This window comes from Aythya fuligula, chromosome 25 (assembly GCF_009819795.1).
Source record: "Aythya fuligula isolate bAytFul2 chromosome 25, bAytFul2.pri, whole genome shotgun sequence".
Lineage (NCBI taxonomy): Eukaryota > Metazoa > Chordata > Aves > Anseriformes > Anatidae > Aythya > Aythya fuligula.
In genome coordinates, this window is record NC_045583.1 from 6,651,299 (window position 1) to 6,663,402 (window position 12,104).

Genomic DNA, 12,104 nt, shown 5'->3' on the forward strand with positions numbered 1-12,104 from the left:
AGCCTTACTCTGCTAATACAAAAGCTCAGTTTGGCAATTCCAGGCATTTTCAGTGCTCAACATATGCCAAAACTACCCACTCTCTGTCTCTGACTTTGGTCTCATTCCAGAAGGTCCTTTTTTTTCCCCGCTACAGCCGGTGCCACGTCGAGAAGGGAGAGTTGGGTTCTAACATGGCTGCAGCCTCCAAAAAAAAAAAAGAGCCAAGTCCCAGCGTTCTTGCTTCCCTCTTCCAGGCAGAAAACAAAATGGCCCTGCAGCAGCCATTTTGTTTGCTGGGAATGGGAGGGAGAAGGGAAGGGAGGGGAGATGCAGGCCGGGAAGGATGGGGAGGGTAGAGGGAGGGAAAAGGGAGGGAGTGGATTTAACAGGAACTGCAACACTTGGCAGGGATGCCTGGTTGCGTCCTGCCTGCCTCCTGCTGCAGACTGAGCGGCCCTGTCCAGCCCTGTAGCCAGATCGACGTGGCGGGACAGACGTGGGTTGGGACTTTGAGCTCACCCAAACCACTTGAGGTCAAATTGCCTGTCCTGAAAGGATTTACGCAATGTTCCTAGGCCTTGTGGGCACCTCCTTTCCAGCAGGCTCCAGTCCCACCATAGCCAGTACTGAGGGGTTTGTTCTCTCATAAAGCTTCCAAAGGGAACAGGGCAGGAGAACAGAAACCAACTCAGTAATGTCAAGCTCCTGAATTTCTCTGGACACTAAATAGTGTAAATAATGTGATGTGCTCCTTTCCCAATAACAAGGCTAGAGCTGCTATGCAGCACTCTCCTGGTGGCCCAGAGCTGGAGAGAATGGATTATAGACATGCTCTGGGGATGGGATTATTGAAGACATGTATAGCCTCCAAAAAAACTATGCATAATTCTTCAGCATTTGTTGTTTATTCAATATAACTTAGTCAAATGGGTGTACAAGGAGTGAGAGATGGGAATAAGAAATTAAGGGTAAACAAGAGGGTGTGCTTACTTGGTCTTTGGAGGCTTATTAGCATGGGGAGAGAGGAGGGCAATCTGACCATGTAAGCAAGGGAAGGAGATCATGAATGCATAGGTTTTGTGGACGTGAGCTACTGAGAGAGCTGGGAAGTTGTTTTCAATTAGGAGAGGGGGGCAGTGAATGCTATTAAAATGCTTGACATTGCTGTTCAATCTTTCAGTGTTATTAAGGGTTTACTACCTGGGCAAAAACTGGTCAAAAACCAGGAACACATCACTGGTAAGTCATGTGGGACCATACTCAGGCCCCAGGAGACTCTCTTCCTCAGGAAAATGATCACTGAATGCAGGAGTTGGTGCTCATTCTTCAGTGCATGTTTACTTGCTGCTCAGGAGGGTCATTGGATGGTAGATAGAGCAAAGAATGCTGTCTATCTTTGGATCAGACCTGCGTAGGGAGAAAAAGACTGCCAATTTCTGTTTGCAACTGGGGCTTTTGAGACAGGATCTGTGATACTGCCATGGGTCTTGCAATCCAAAGAACTCTATCTTTGTGCTTTAGCTTTATTTTGTTGTTGTTTTGTTTTGTTTTTCCTTTTTCCTTTTTTTCACTACCATGTTGTAAAGCCGTGGAAATCAGCTACTTGTCATTATGGGAGACCTTATTGCTCTCTATAACTACCTGAAAGGAAGTTGTGGGGAGCTGGGGGTTGACCTCAGATGTAGCTAGCGATAAGACTAGAAGGAATGGTCTCAGGTTGCACCAGGGGAGGTTCAGGTTGGAATTTAGGAGACATTTCTTCTCAGGAGTAGTAGTCAGACATTGGAATGGGTTGCTCAGGGAGGTGGAGGAATCACTGTCTGTGGGGGTGTTCAAGGAAATGTTGGACCTGGTGCATGGTTTAGTGGGTGACATTGGTAGTAGGGTGATAGTTGGACCAGATGATTTGAAGGTCTTTTCCAGCCTTAATGATTCTATGATTTCTATGATTCTGTGTTAGTGTTTGAGTCTTTGGACTTGATCAGCATCTTAGCTTTCCCTCTGGCTGTTTACTGGAGTCTCTTCAGGTCTCATCGTTCTGGTTTATTGACATCCCTATGTGCCTGTACAAACATAGCCCCAGAAATCACATTTCATGTGCTCTCTTCTCCCCCCACTGGCCATTTGGCTTCTGGTTCATGAAGTTTAGGGTGGATGAAAATGTGAGTAAGATGAAAAGTGATTTTAATTATTTGATGATGAGAAGAACTTTCCTTGCGAATGGAGAGAAACAGTGTTAGCTTTTTTCCTTAGTTGGTGCTAGAATGTAGGTGAACCAAACTGCCTTATGTGCATATATGTGGGTGGATTCTTCTACAGGTGTGTCCAGTGGCACCTTTCCCCATGAGGCCTGAGCATTTTCTTGGGAGTCTTTAGGACTCCACCACTTTTGTCTGAAGGGACAACATACATAAGGCGGCAGCAGCAACAACAGAATCATTTGGGAAGAAAGCAAAACAAAACAAAACAAAACAAAAACAGACTTTACACAGCTGCATTGATGAACTACATCTAGTCTTAGTGTAAAAACTTTGCCTCTGTTTCCTCCTTTGGGAGATAGGTAGTCCCTACCTGGGATGGTGAGAAGTTTAATCAGTTATTCAGTTAATGTACTAATCAACTGAATGTGTTTCAAACTTGGAACTGCTTGAGGCAGTAGATCTCATGAAGGTCTAGTTCTACTACTGGCTTTAACATGTATGGGCTCCTAGTTATTATCAGCCAGTACACCTTGCCAATCAGACAAAGAAAAACACTGAACTTATCTGCATTACTCATACACACATCACATTACTCACAACACATCTGAAGTGTTGAATGGCCAGAGTCCATGCTAGATCATTCCTGCCTTTTACTCCCATGAAAACTGAAGATGCAGTTGATTTTCTTTTCACCAACACAGCTCTGGGGCTCTAGACCAAGGAAGCAGAGAAGTCAAAGATAGCGTTTTTGACAACATTGCCAGTCTTTCTGGTACATGCCCAGCACTCTGTTTGTGCCCCATATCCACCTTGCTCTGGAGGACTGCACACAGCCAAGGTGTTTTCTCCTTTCTTCCAGAAGGCAGATGGTGGTAGGAAACACTCTGCCTGCTAAGGTGGGAGGTGAGTTTGTTTTCCACATCACTGGGACTCATGCCAAACTGCTGCAAGTAATCCCACAAACCAAACTATTTGGTATGTTGGCCAGTCCTGAGCTCATCCAAAGACCATTTTGCTGAATCCCACAACAGAGGCTGTAACCTAGTTCTGAAAGGTCCTAACGAATATGTAACCACTGGTGCTGATGGAGGTTGTTTGCCTTCCTTAGATATGAACACAGCAATCCATTTAGACTCTGCAATTCATCAGGATGCCAAAAGTTACCCATTATGAGTGAGACTTCCTCCAGGTCATCCTGTGTGGGCTGGATGGAAAAGAAATTGTGACAGTTTTGATTGCTCAAGGAACAGAGGTCAAGTTTGATTTGCAAATCTGAGATTAAGTTCTTTCCACATCATTCTGCAAGCTCTGAAACTTTGTAGATTTAGCTTTGTTCCTCCCCATCTGGCAAATAGAACACAAGACAGTGTCACACACAGACTTGAGGGCTGAGTTTTCAGAGCTGCATTTTCAGGAATGAACTGTTGCTGAGAGCTGGCCCTCTAAAATAAGTATTAGCAAATGTTCCCACCTCCAGCAGTTCTGACAATGACACCAACAGACAGATCTTCAGCACCCATTTGGCAGAGCCCTTCTGGAACCATGTACATTTTCTACAGAGTTCTTTACAAAACTCCCCTTTTCCAACACAGAAACTATACAGATTCCTAATTGCAGCCAAGTTTGACCACAGATACTGTAACACAAATCCATCTCTTTCCTCTTTATCGATGCAAAAATGCCTTGGAGAAATAATATCAGTATGCCTTTGCTAATTGATGGTGTTGTGTTGGCTTTGACCCATCAGTTGATTGGCCATCCTCAATTGCTATTTCCTATAAGCAGTATTTTTCTGTTTGTTTATCTTCCCTGGCCTTGTTTTTACTCACCCACCACCCCAAGCCCCCTCTCTATCCACAGAGTAGGATTTATTGCTTCTGTTTGAGTAGCAGCACAACACAGAACAATGTAGAGCCTATGCAAACAAGTGCTGCTGTTTTCTTTTGCTTTTCCATTATTCCTTATTGGTAAATCAGTGCATTGGAGAACAAATAAAAATCAAAAGATTTAGGACCCAAATCGCAATCCTGAACAATATAATAGAGGATGACAATAAGTTCGATTTAGAAGTTAAGCAACAAGTGCCCCTTGAAAGCAAATTAAATGTTTAATCCTGTGATGCATACTTCAAATTGTTTCTGGCTGGTAAAGATGTTTTGTCTCTCTGCAAGTGGCAGAAGTTTAGGTGCCTGTATCACTTAACACACAGGAGAGATCTGAGGTGATTGTGTAAGCTGCTTCAGGTTGGAACCATCTTTATTTTCTGTGTGGACAGCACTTAGTACAGTGGATTGATCCCTCAAGACACTCTGATGACAAAATGTGACACAAGCAAGAGCTAATGTAAATGCAAGTTCATACAGTTTGAGTATACAGGACACCAGAACCACAGACACCTGAACCAGTACTCAGGATCCCGTGTGATGGACACAACTTCACAAGCTCAGTGTGGCACCTGAACATAATCTACCATTACCTGCTTACAGTAAGGTTGAGCTCAGGGGAGTAGGCAGTGTCTGGAAAACTGAAGCTATCAGTACATTACAAAGATCACTCCAGAAAATGTAAAGCACTTTGGAGAAGACACCCACCCACCATCCTCTTGGAGAGCCTTTGCCGGTGCTTGATCCTCCCATTTGCGGTGATCACAGTTGGTTTGTTGTCCACAGCTCTCCCAGAGCTCCTGCTGAGCCTGGAGGGCAGAGGGAACAGGTGAAGTTGTTGAGCGAGCCTTGTCCTTGGGCTGCCTGGAGCATCCACAGCAAATGCAGATAACAACAGTGCCTGGGAAGCATCTGCATGCAGTGGGGTGTGCACTGCTGATGTGCAGGGATAGACAGATGGGTTGATTACACAGGGAGAAATGGACTCTAATTGTATCCAGATTGACCAGCTGCAGGATTTCTCCTTCAGCCATGAAGGACAGAAAGCTTTTGCCTGCTTCTTTAACAGATTTCTGTTCATTAGCCCTTTTCCTCTGCTCTAGGAACCACATCTAAGATAATCTCATAGGCCCAGGGGCCGATCCTGGCTGTCAGCTCCAGCATAGCCAGCCTTATGTTTCTGTACCTGGGGAGCTCATTGCAGGACTCTTCCTCCACTGCCTCTTTGAAGAGCAGGGAAGAATTCAGGTCAAACAAGAGCAAGCTGTGCAACAAAGATTGTGTTGGGGATCAGTACAACATATGCCACCATGTCCTCCACTGAGACGCAGCCAGTTCTGGGGTGATGTCCAGTGTGTGAATGGCACATATCCAGTGAAGCCGCACATATCCAGTGAAGCCAGGGAATAAAGGTGTTTTAGTAGACTTAAAACATCAGAAGTAATCCCCTAGCAGGCTGCCTGATGACTTGTCAGACTGAACTGGGTGACAATGTTGGAGAATTTAACTGCAATCTTATTTCTGTGGGATTGAAGCTTCTTAGAATCATAGAATCATAGAATATCCCAAGTTGGAAGGGACCCATAAGGATCATCAAGTCCAACTCCTGGCACTGCACAGGTCTACCCAAAAGTTTAGACCATGTGACTAAGTGCACAGTCCAAACACTTCTTAAATTCAGACAGGCTTGGTGCAGTGACTACTTCACTGGGGAGCCTGTTCCAGTGTGCAACCACCCTCTTGGTGAAGAACCTCTTCCTGATGTCCAGCCCTGATCTTGAGTGGTCAGGTTTCATAGCCTGCTTAACTTAGCAACACCACCTTGAAGAAAGGAGTAAAAACGTCCTTGACCCCTTTATCCTGGTCCCTCTGCATCCATCCCAGCTCTCTTCAACCACACTGGCATGCTCCCAAGGCAGCAGGGCTGCAGGGATGGTCTCCGGTGTCCTCCCTGTGGGTCAGTCAGGTCTCAGAAGCCTCAACTCAATCCTTCTCCCACAAACAGGAACCCTGGGAGCAGAGGCACAGATATTCAAGCTGTTTATCATGTTGTTATCAGCGCCTGCCTTCACTTTTGGTGGTGTGCATGAGTGTAGCCTGCTTGAAAAATGCTACAACCCAAGCTGTTGCTCCGAGTGGGGCTTTTGGGGACCCTCTATCCTTGCATGCTGTGGGTGACTCCATTCTTAGCCCTCAGACTTGTGTTGTCAAACTCAGTTCAAGCAAATCAGCCAGCTCCCAAGCCATCCTGGCTTTGTTCACAGGTATGACACAGAGTTTTCCTGTGACCTCTTCTCGGCAGAGCTGGTGCACAGTGCTGAGCAAGCCAAGACTGAAGGAAAGGAGAACCACTCCATGCATTCTTGGTGTAGATCCCAGAATCTCCCTGCCCATGGGAGATGCTTCAGGTCACCATACCTGGCACAAAAACATCAGCACAGGCCATCCTGCAAGTTTAAATTATAACCTAGAAATGCTGGCTGAGCAGTCAACCAAGTTGAATGTGGCCACAACTGCTGCACAGACCTCTTCAGCCAGGAGGAGGAGGAAGGAGGAAGCACAACGGGTGCTTGCAGGTGGGGAGAAACCTTCTGCCCTAACTCCCATGGGCAGGGGTTGCCCTGCAGGGCATGGACAGCTCTTTTGATCTATTCCTCTGTCCCTCAGCCCAGCAGCATAGTGACACTGATGTGCTGGCAGCAGCCACAGTACACAATAGCATGGTTGGGTGTGACTGGGGAAGATGCTCGTGAAGCTGCCACCCTGCTGCCTGGTACAGACCTCACCAAACCATGGGGTGTTACATACAGGGTGACTTTTCATTGTTATCATCACAATAATGTAATACTTACCTCTTAGTCTCCATAGACCTCACTTTATGCAGCATGCTGGACTTTGCTGGACTGCCTGTTCTCTTACATGTTTTGCAGCCGGCAATAACTCGTGAGTGATCTTATGGTGCCAAACCCTGCCTATCTCACCAGCTTTCCAACTGTAGACCCAGACAACACAACTCGTAAGCAGCCCTACAAAAACAAACCATTTGTCTCTCTTTGTCCTCCCAGACCTCACCTTTCACAGCAGCCAAGTAACATCAAAGAGAAACAGAAGCCATGAGCAACACCACAGTAACAACCCAGAACTACAGAAAAAGTGGAGGGAAAATAGGGAATGAAAAAGGTGACAGAGAGTAAAAACTGCAGCAAGGAAGATAAATGACATTGATTCTTCAAAGGACCAGATGTGGGGTGGTACTGGGGTGAATCAGCATCGAGTACCTCTGGGTAGTCTGTGTTCCCCCATGGTGCATGAAGCATCTTTCCCTTGGATGTGTTTCTACCAGGATCCCATTAGGCTTGTGCCCTATAGACCCATTGGAACAAGTTGGCAATTAGTGGAAAGGCTGAGGATGAAATCCACAAAGATCTAATTCAGTCTCCCTGCCTTTTACACCCTTTTTCTTCATCAGAAGTGGTCACTAGAGGGATGAAGCGGGTTGTGTGGCTGGTGCAACCTGGGGGATGATGGTCCCCAGAGGGCCGGCCTGTGCACAAACAGCACAGCACTGTCTGCAACTGCAAATCAGGCAATTTTCACCTGTGCAAGTTTTGCTGTAAGTTAAGAAAAATAATCAAAAATAAAAAAGGAGGAGGAGAAGAAGAAGAAGAAAAGGAAAGCACAGTCCAAACTCTGCTTTGGCCAAACCTAGCCCTTTTAAGGAAAGAAAATCTCCCAGAGCCACACAAACCTGGAGACCTGATCCTGCTCTCAGGAATGTCAATGTAAATCCAGAGCAGCTCTGCTGGCTGCAGGGGGGGAGGAGGGGGGTGTTACAGTAGCCAAGAGAGGCTTGAGCTTTGCAGAAAAGCTCCTGGTATTCCCCCTGAGATGGCACAGAGCTCAAGCCAGAAGAGCTAGAGAGCAAGCTCCAGATTCAAAGGCAATAGTGGCAGAAAGATCCACCTCCCAGTTTCAAGTATTTGTCCTTTTTGCTGAGCCATGTTCTGGAAGCCTGAGCCCTATTTTTCTGCAAGCCATGTAGAGGAAAACAGCTGCATCCCTTGGCTGGATGGCTCTTACAGAGGTGCCAGATGTTTTGCTTAGGACACGTCAGAAGTGTCCTTCCTTAGTTCAGACTTTGTCTGCTCTAAGGCTGCCCACTGCAGTCACAGGAGGCACATCATCGGCTTTGGCAATTTTCTTTCTTTCTTACTTTTCTTTTTTTTTTTTTTTTTTTTTTTTTTTGTTTGTTTGTTTGTTTGTTTTTTGTTTTTTGTTTTGTTTTTTTGGTAGCAGCCCTCTGCCAGCATCTCCCACTGAAGCTACAGAGATTGTGGACAAAGAGAAGAGAAGGAAAGAAAGGTCTGCTTCTACCCCAGCCCCTATTTATGTAAATAACATGCAAGGAGAAAGCTGTACTGATGAGCAAAAAAGTGTTCCTGTCTCATTAGCATTAAAGGTCTGGTTGTAAACTGTTGTGTAAGTGAGCTCCACTGCAGTTGGCATCCTGAAACATTTTGGGGCCAGATCCCAAGAATGACTGACTGCCCTGAGCTTCTGCTAATAGCAATGTGGGCGTTTCAACTCCCAAACCAACTGCTGTGCATCATGAGAGCCATGGACACAGAAGAAGCGGCATCACAAATGAGATCTGCAGGCAGGAGCCACAACACTGGTCTGCAACTCTTAGAGGCATTGTGGGGCTGCACTCACCCCAAGAGGTGTTTAGTAGCTGCTTTCAAAACCCCTGTCAGCATCTTCCTACATCTGCTCTGGCCTATTGCATGCTTTGCCTTAGAGACACACTATGGCTGTGCCAAATGACAACTGAATGGGAAGTTTCAGAACTGAAACCAAGCATCCCAGCGTCCAAACCCCAATGCACAGGGCCACAAAGATTGCTGCTAGGCCCACAAGACATCCAACACCCAGAGAAGCATCTCTAGGAGGTGCGTGGTAACTGAGACAATCTTGGAGATGTCCCCTGGAGCATGGCTGGAACAGCAGCTCATTGAGGCAAAGCTGAATTCAAAGGCTTTGCTGTAGAGCTGCATGTCACTTGCTGAAAGAGAGGTGGTTTTTTTTTGTTGTTGTTGTTTTTTTTTTTTTTTTGTTTTGTTTTTTTTTGACAAGGGAGGAGAAGGAGGAAACCAGGAGCAAGGAAGGAGGAGGAAAAATTTGGTGAAAGAGGAGGGATGGTTTCCATGGCTCCCAAGCACCTGTGTAGTGTGTAGCAGCTGGGGAGGAGGCAGGGGAACCCTGACCTGCAAACAAGCTGCTTTTGTTGCATCCCAAATGGGCCTAAATTACGTTTGACAGAAAAAGGGCAGATTCACAGTCACTATGCACAAGCCCCCAAGCTCAGGCAGACCTGGAGAGCTTTGCTGCAGCAGTGCAGAACCTTTCTGGGCAACCAAGGAGAGGTACAAAGCCCCGTGAGGGTGGATGTGGCCAAGCAAATTGCCCTCTCCAACCACCCCGTGCCTTTGCCAAGCAGCTCCTTCCCAAGGGTGCCCAGCTGAAGCCATCTCCAAAGCCTGAAGGCCACCATCATTGCATGACAAACAGCCTCCCTGCAGAGAACACTGGAGCACTTCTTCATCCACCTTTGCCCGCTGGAGCCAGTGGAGCCTCACACCCCACTCCTGGGTTTGCCCTGGCCGTGCACCCAAACCAGCGCACTGTGCCAGTAGAAAAACAACAAGCTGGCTGCTAAAGGGTTAGCACTGACAAAACCAGATTGCAGGGGTTCCCTCATTCCCAGATCACTCCTGGTTTAATTCACCACTCACATGAAAAAAATAAAAAAATCATCTCCTCTGCCCCAGCCTGGGCACCCACCTGGCTCTTTCTTCCTGTGCCAATTGCCTGCCTGGTGTGGCCAGCACAAAACACCCATGCCTGCTGGGGCTCAGTGCACAGGCTCCTACCACATTTGCTATGGCTGCCATGTTGAATTGCAAATCCGACATGATTCAACATATTTCCGCCCACACCCCCCCAGTGGTTTGGAAGCACAAAGCATTCACGTGACAATACCCAGCTCTGAGTGGCTCTTGGGGATGCCAGTGTCCCAGGCAGTAGGGTTAGGGTGGCAGGAAAAAACACCTCGAGTCCTGCTCCAAGCACTGCCCATAGGTGGATGCATGTCTGCTATACATCCTTCTCTCTAGATCAATTTAATAGTCAGTTGTTTTAGCACCAAAGGCTGGGGGACTCAAATTAAAGGGGTTTTGCGAGAAGGTAGGTTAACAGCAACAACAAAGCAACTGAGTGACTGGAGGAATGTAGTGTTATTTCAAATCAAAGGCAAAAGAACACCAACCAACCAACCAACCAACCAAAAAAAAAAAAAAACACAAAAAGCAAAGCAAACCAAAAACAAATCAAAAGTGAGGTTCGATTTCATACCAAGGCAGAAAGAGAGACGCACCGTGGAAGAGAGTGGTTTTGTTGTGGAGTGGCTGCTGGATTTAGCTCCGCTTATCCGGACAATCATCGGGGAAGGATCCTTTTCCAAGAAAGGCCAGTTTGAGTGAGATAGCTTTTATTTTTATTATTATTATTTTTTCCTCTTCTCTGGCTTGCTCTCTCCCCTTTACTTCTCCTCTCAGCTCAACGCCAAGAAATGGGCGGTGCCTGGATGCCAGGCTCCATCCGAACGAGACACCAATGCCCAGGCTGGCACAAAGGCAAACTGGCAGGAATTCCTGCACTTGACGCCACACACCCACTCACCCACCACTCTGAAAAATTGCTGCCGACACTGCCCACCCTGAAAAATTGCCCTGTTTGATTTCAAAATGCCCCAAGGGGCACAAGGATGAAAAAAAAAAAAAAAAAAAAAAAGCTAAGACCTTCCTTCATGTCGATGCAGGTTAAACAAAAGGCCTGGAGATGTGGATATAATTCTTCCTCCTCACCCCCTCCCCCGCTGATCCTATCCTCCCGCCTCATGCTCTCTATCGCCAGCTCCCTTACCCACCGACCCACATCCACACAGGGCACCCTTCTGCCCAGGTTTGGCATGATGGAAGGCAATGGGTGCTTGAACAGGGACTCGAACACCCAACGTCAGAGAGACCCAGTGCAGGAGAAAAAATAAAATAGCAAAAAAAGAGAAAATAAAATAGAAAACAACCCACCCACTACAGAGGAGGCTTGGGAGCAGTTGCCTTCAGGAGGGCAGACTGTGGGTAGTTTGGGTTGCGGGGGGTATTTTGTGCCTTTTTTTGCTGCAGTGAGCACATGGGTTGTGCTGATTATAAAAAGGGAGTCACAGTGGGTCGGCGAAGGCAGTGGGGAGGGGGTACAGACGGGTTGGTGGCGCTACTGGGGAGATGCCAAAAACACAAAACAAAACATGCTTTCATTTTGCCTGCATTAGCCTGGTGGGAGAGGGGCAAGCGGTGGATGCACACTGCTGAGCAGCCACTGTGCTCCCCAGTGGGCCTGCAGCTCCAGCCCTCTGCGGCTGCCTCGCCTGTGTCCCCGCGCCCTCCTGGCTGGGCATGCCTGCCAAGTCCGTCTTGGCACGGCTCCCTCAGCTGCTCCGAACAAAGCCGTCACCCATCCCTGAGCAGGCGCTGACAGTAAGCAAAGTGACAGGCACATCTTCTGCATGTTAATCCAAACGGCAAGAAGGCAAGTGAGCAGTGCCAGATCCCCTGCACAACCACCCCCGGCCTGTACACCCCACCCTTGGCACCCATCAGCCTTGTGCAAGGCTGGTGAGGCCCCCGGGTGTGCCAAAGCCTCCCTTCGGCATGTTTAAATCAAAACAAACGGCCGAGCCACCCCAGTCGGCGGGCAAACGAGGCCACTCAGCTTCCGCGGTACCTGTTCCTGCTGTCTTCATCTTGCCTTGGACGTGTGACAAGAGCCAACTCGCCTCTGGTGGGCTCTCCGAGCTGCGGGTCTGTAACCCTTTGCAGGAAGTTGGCACCGATCCCAGGTAGGACTCGACTCCCACATTGCTTCCCCTGCTGCTGCCGCCGCCACTCCCGTCCCTCCCTTCACTCCCCCACCCATCCTGCCC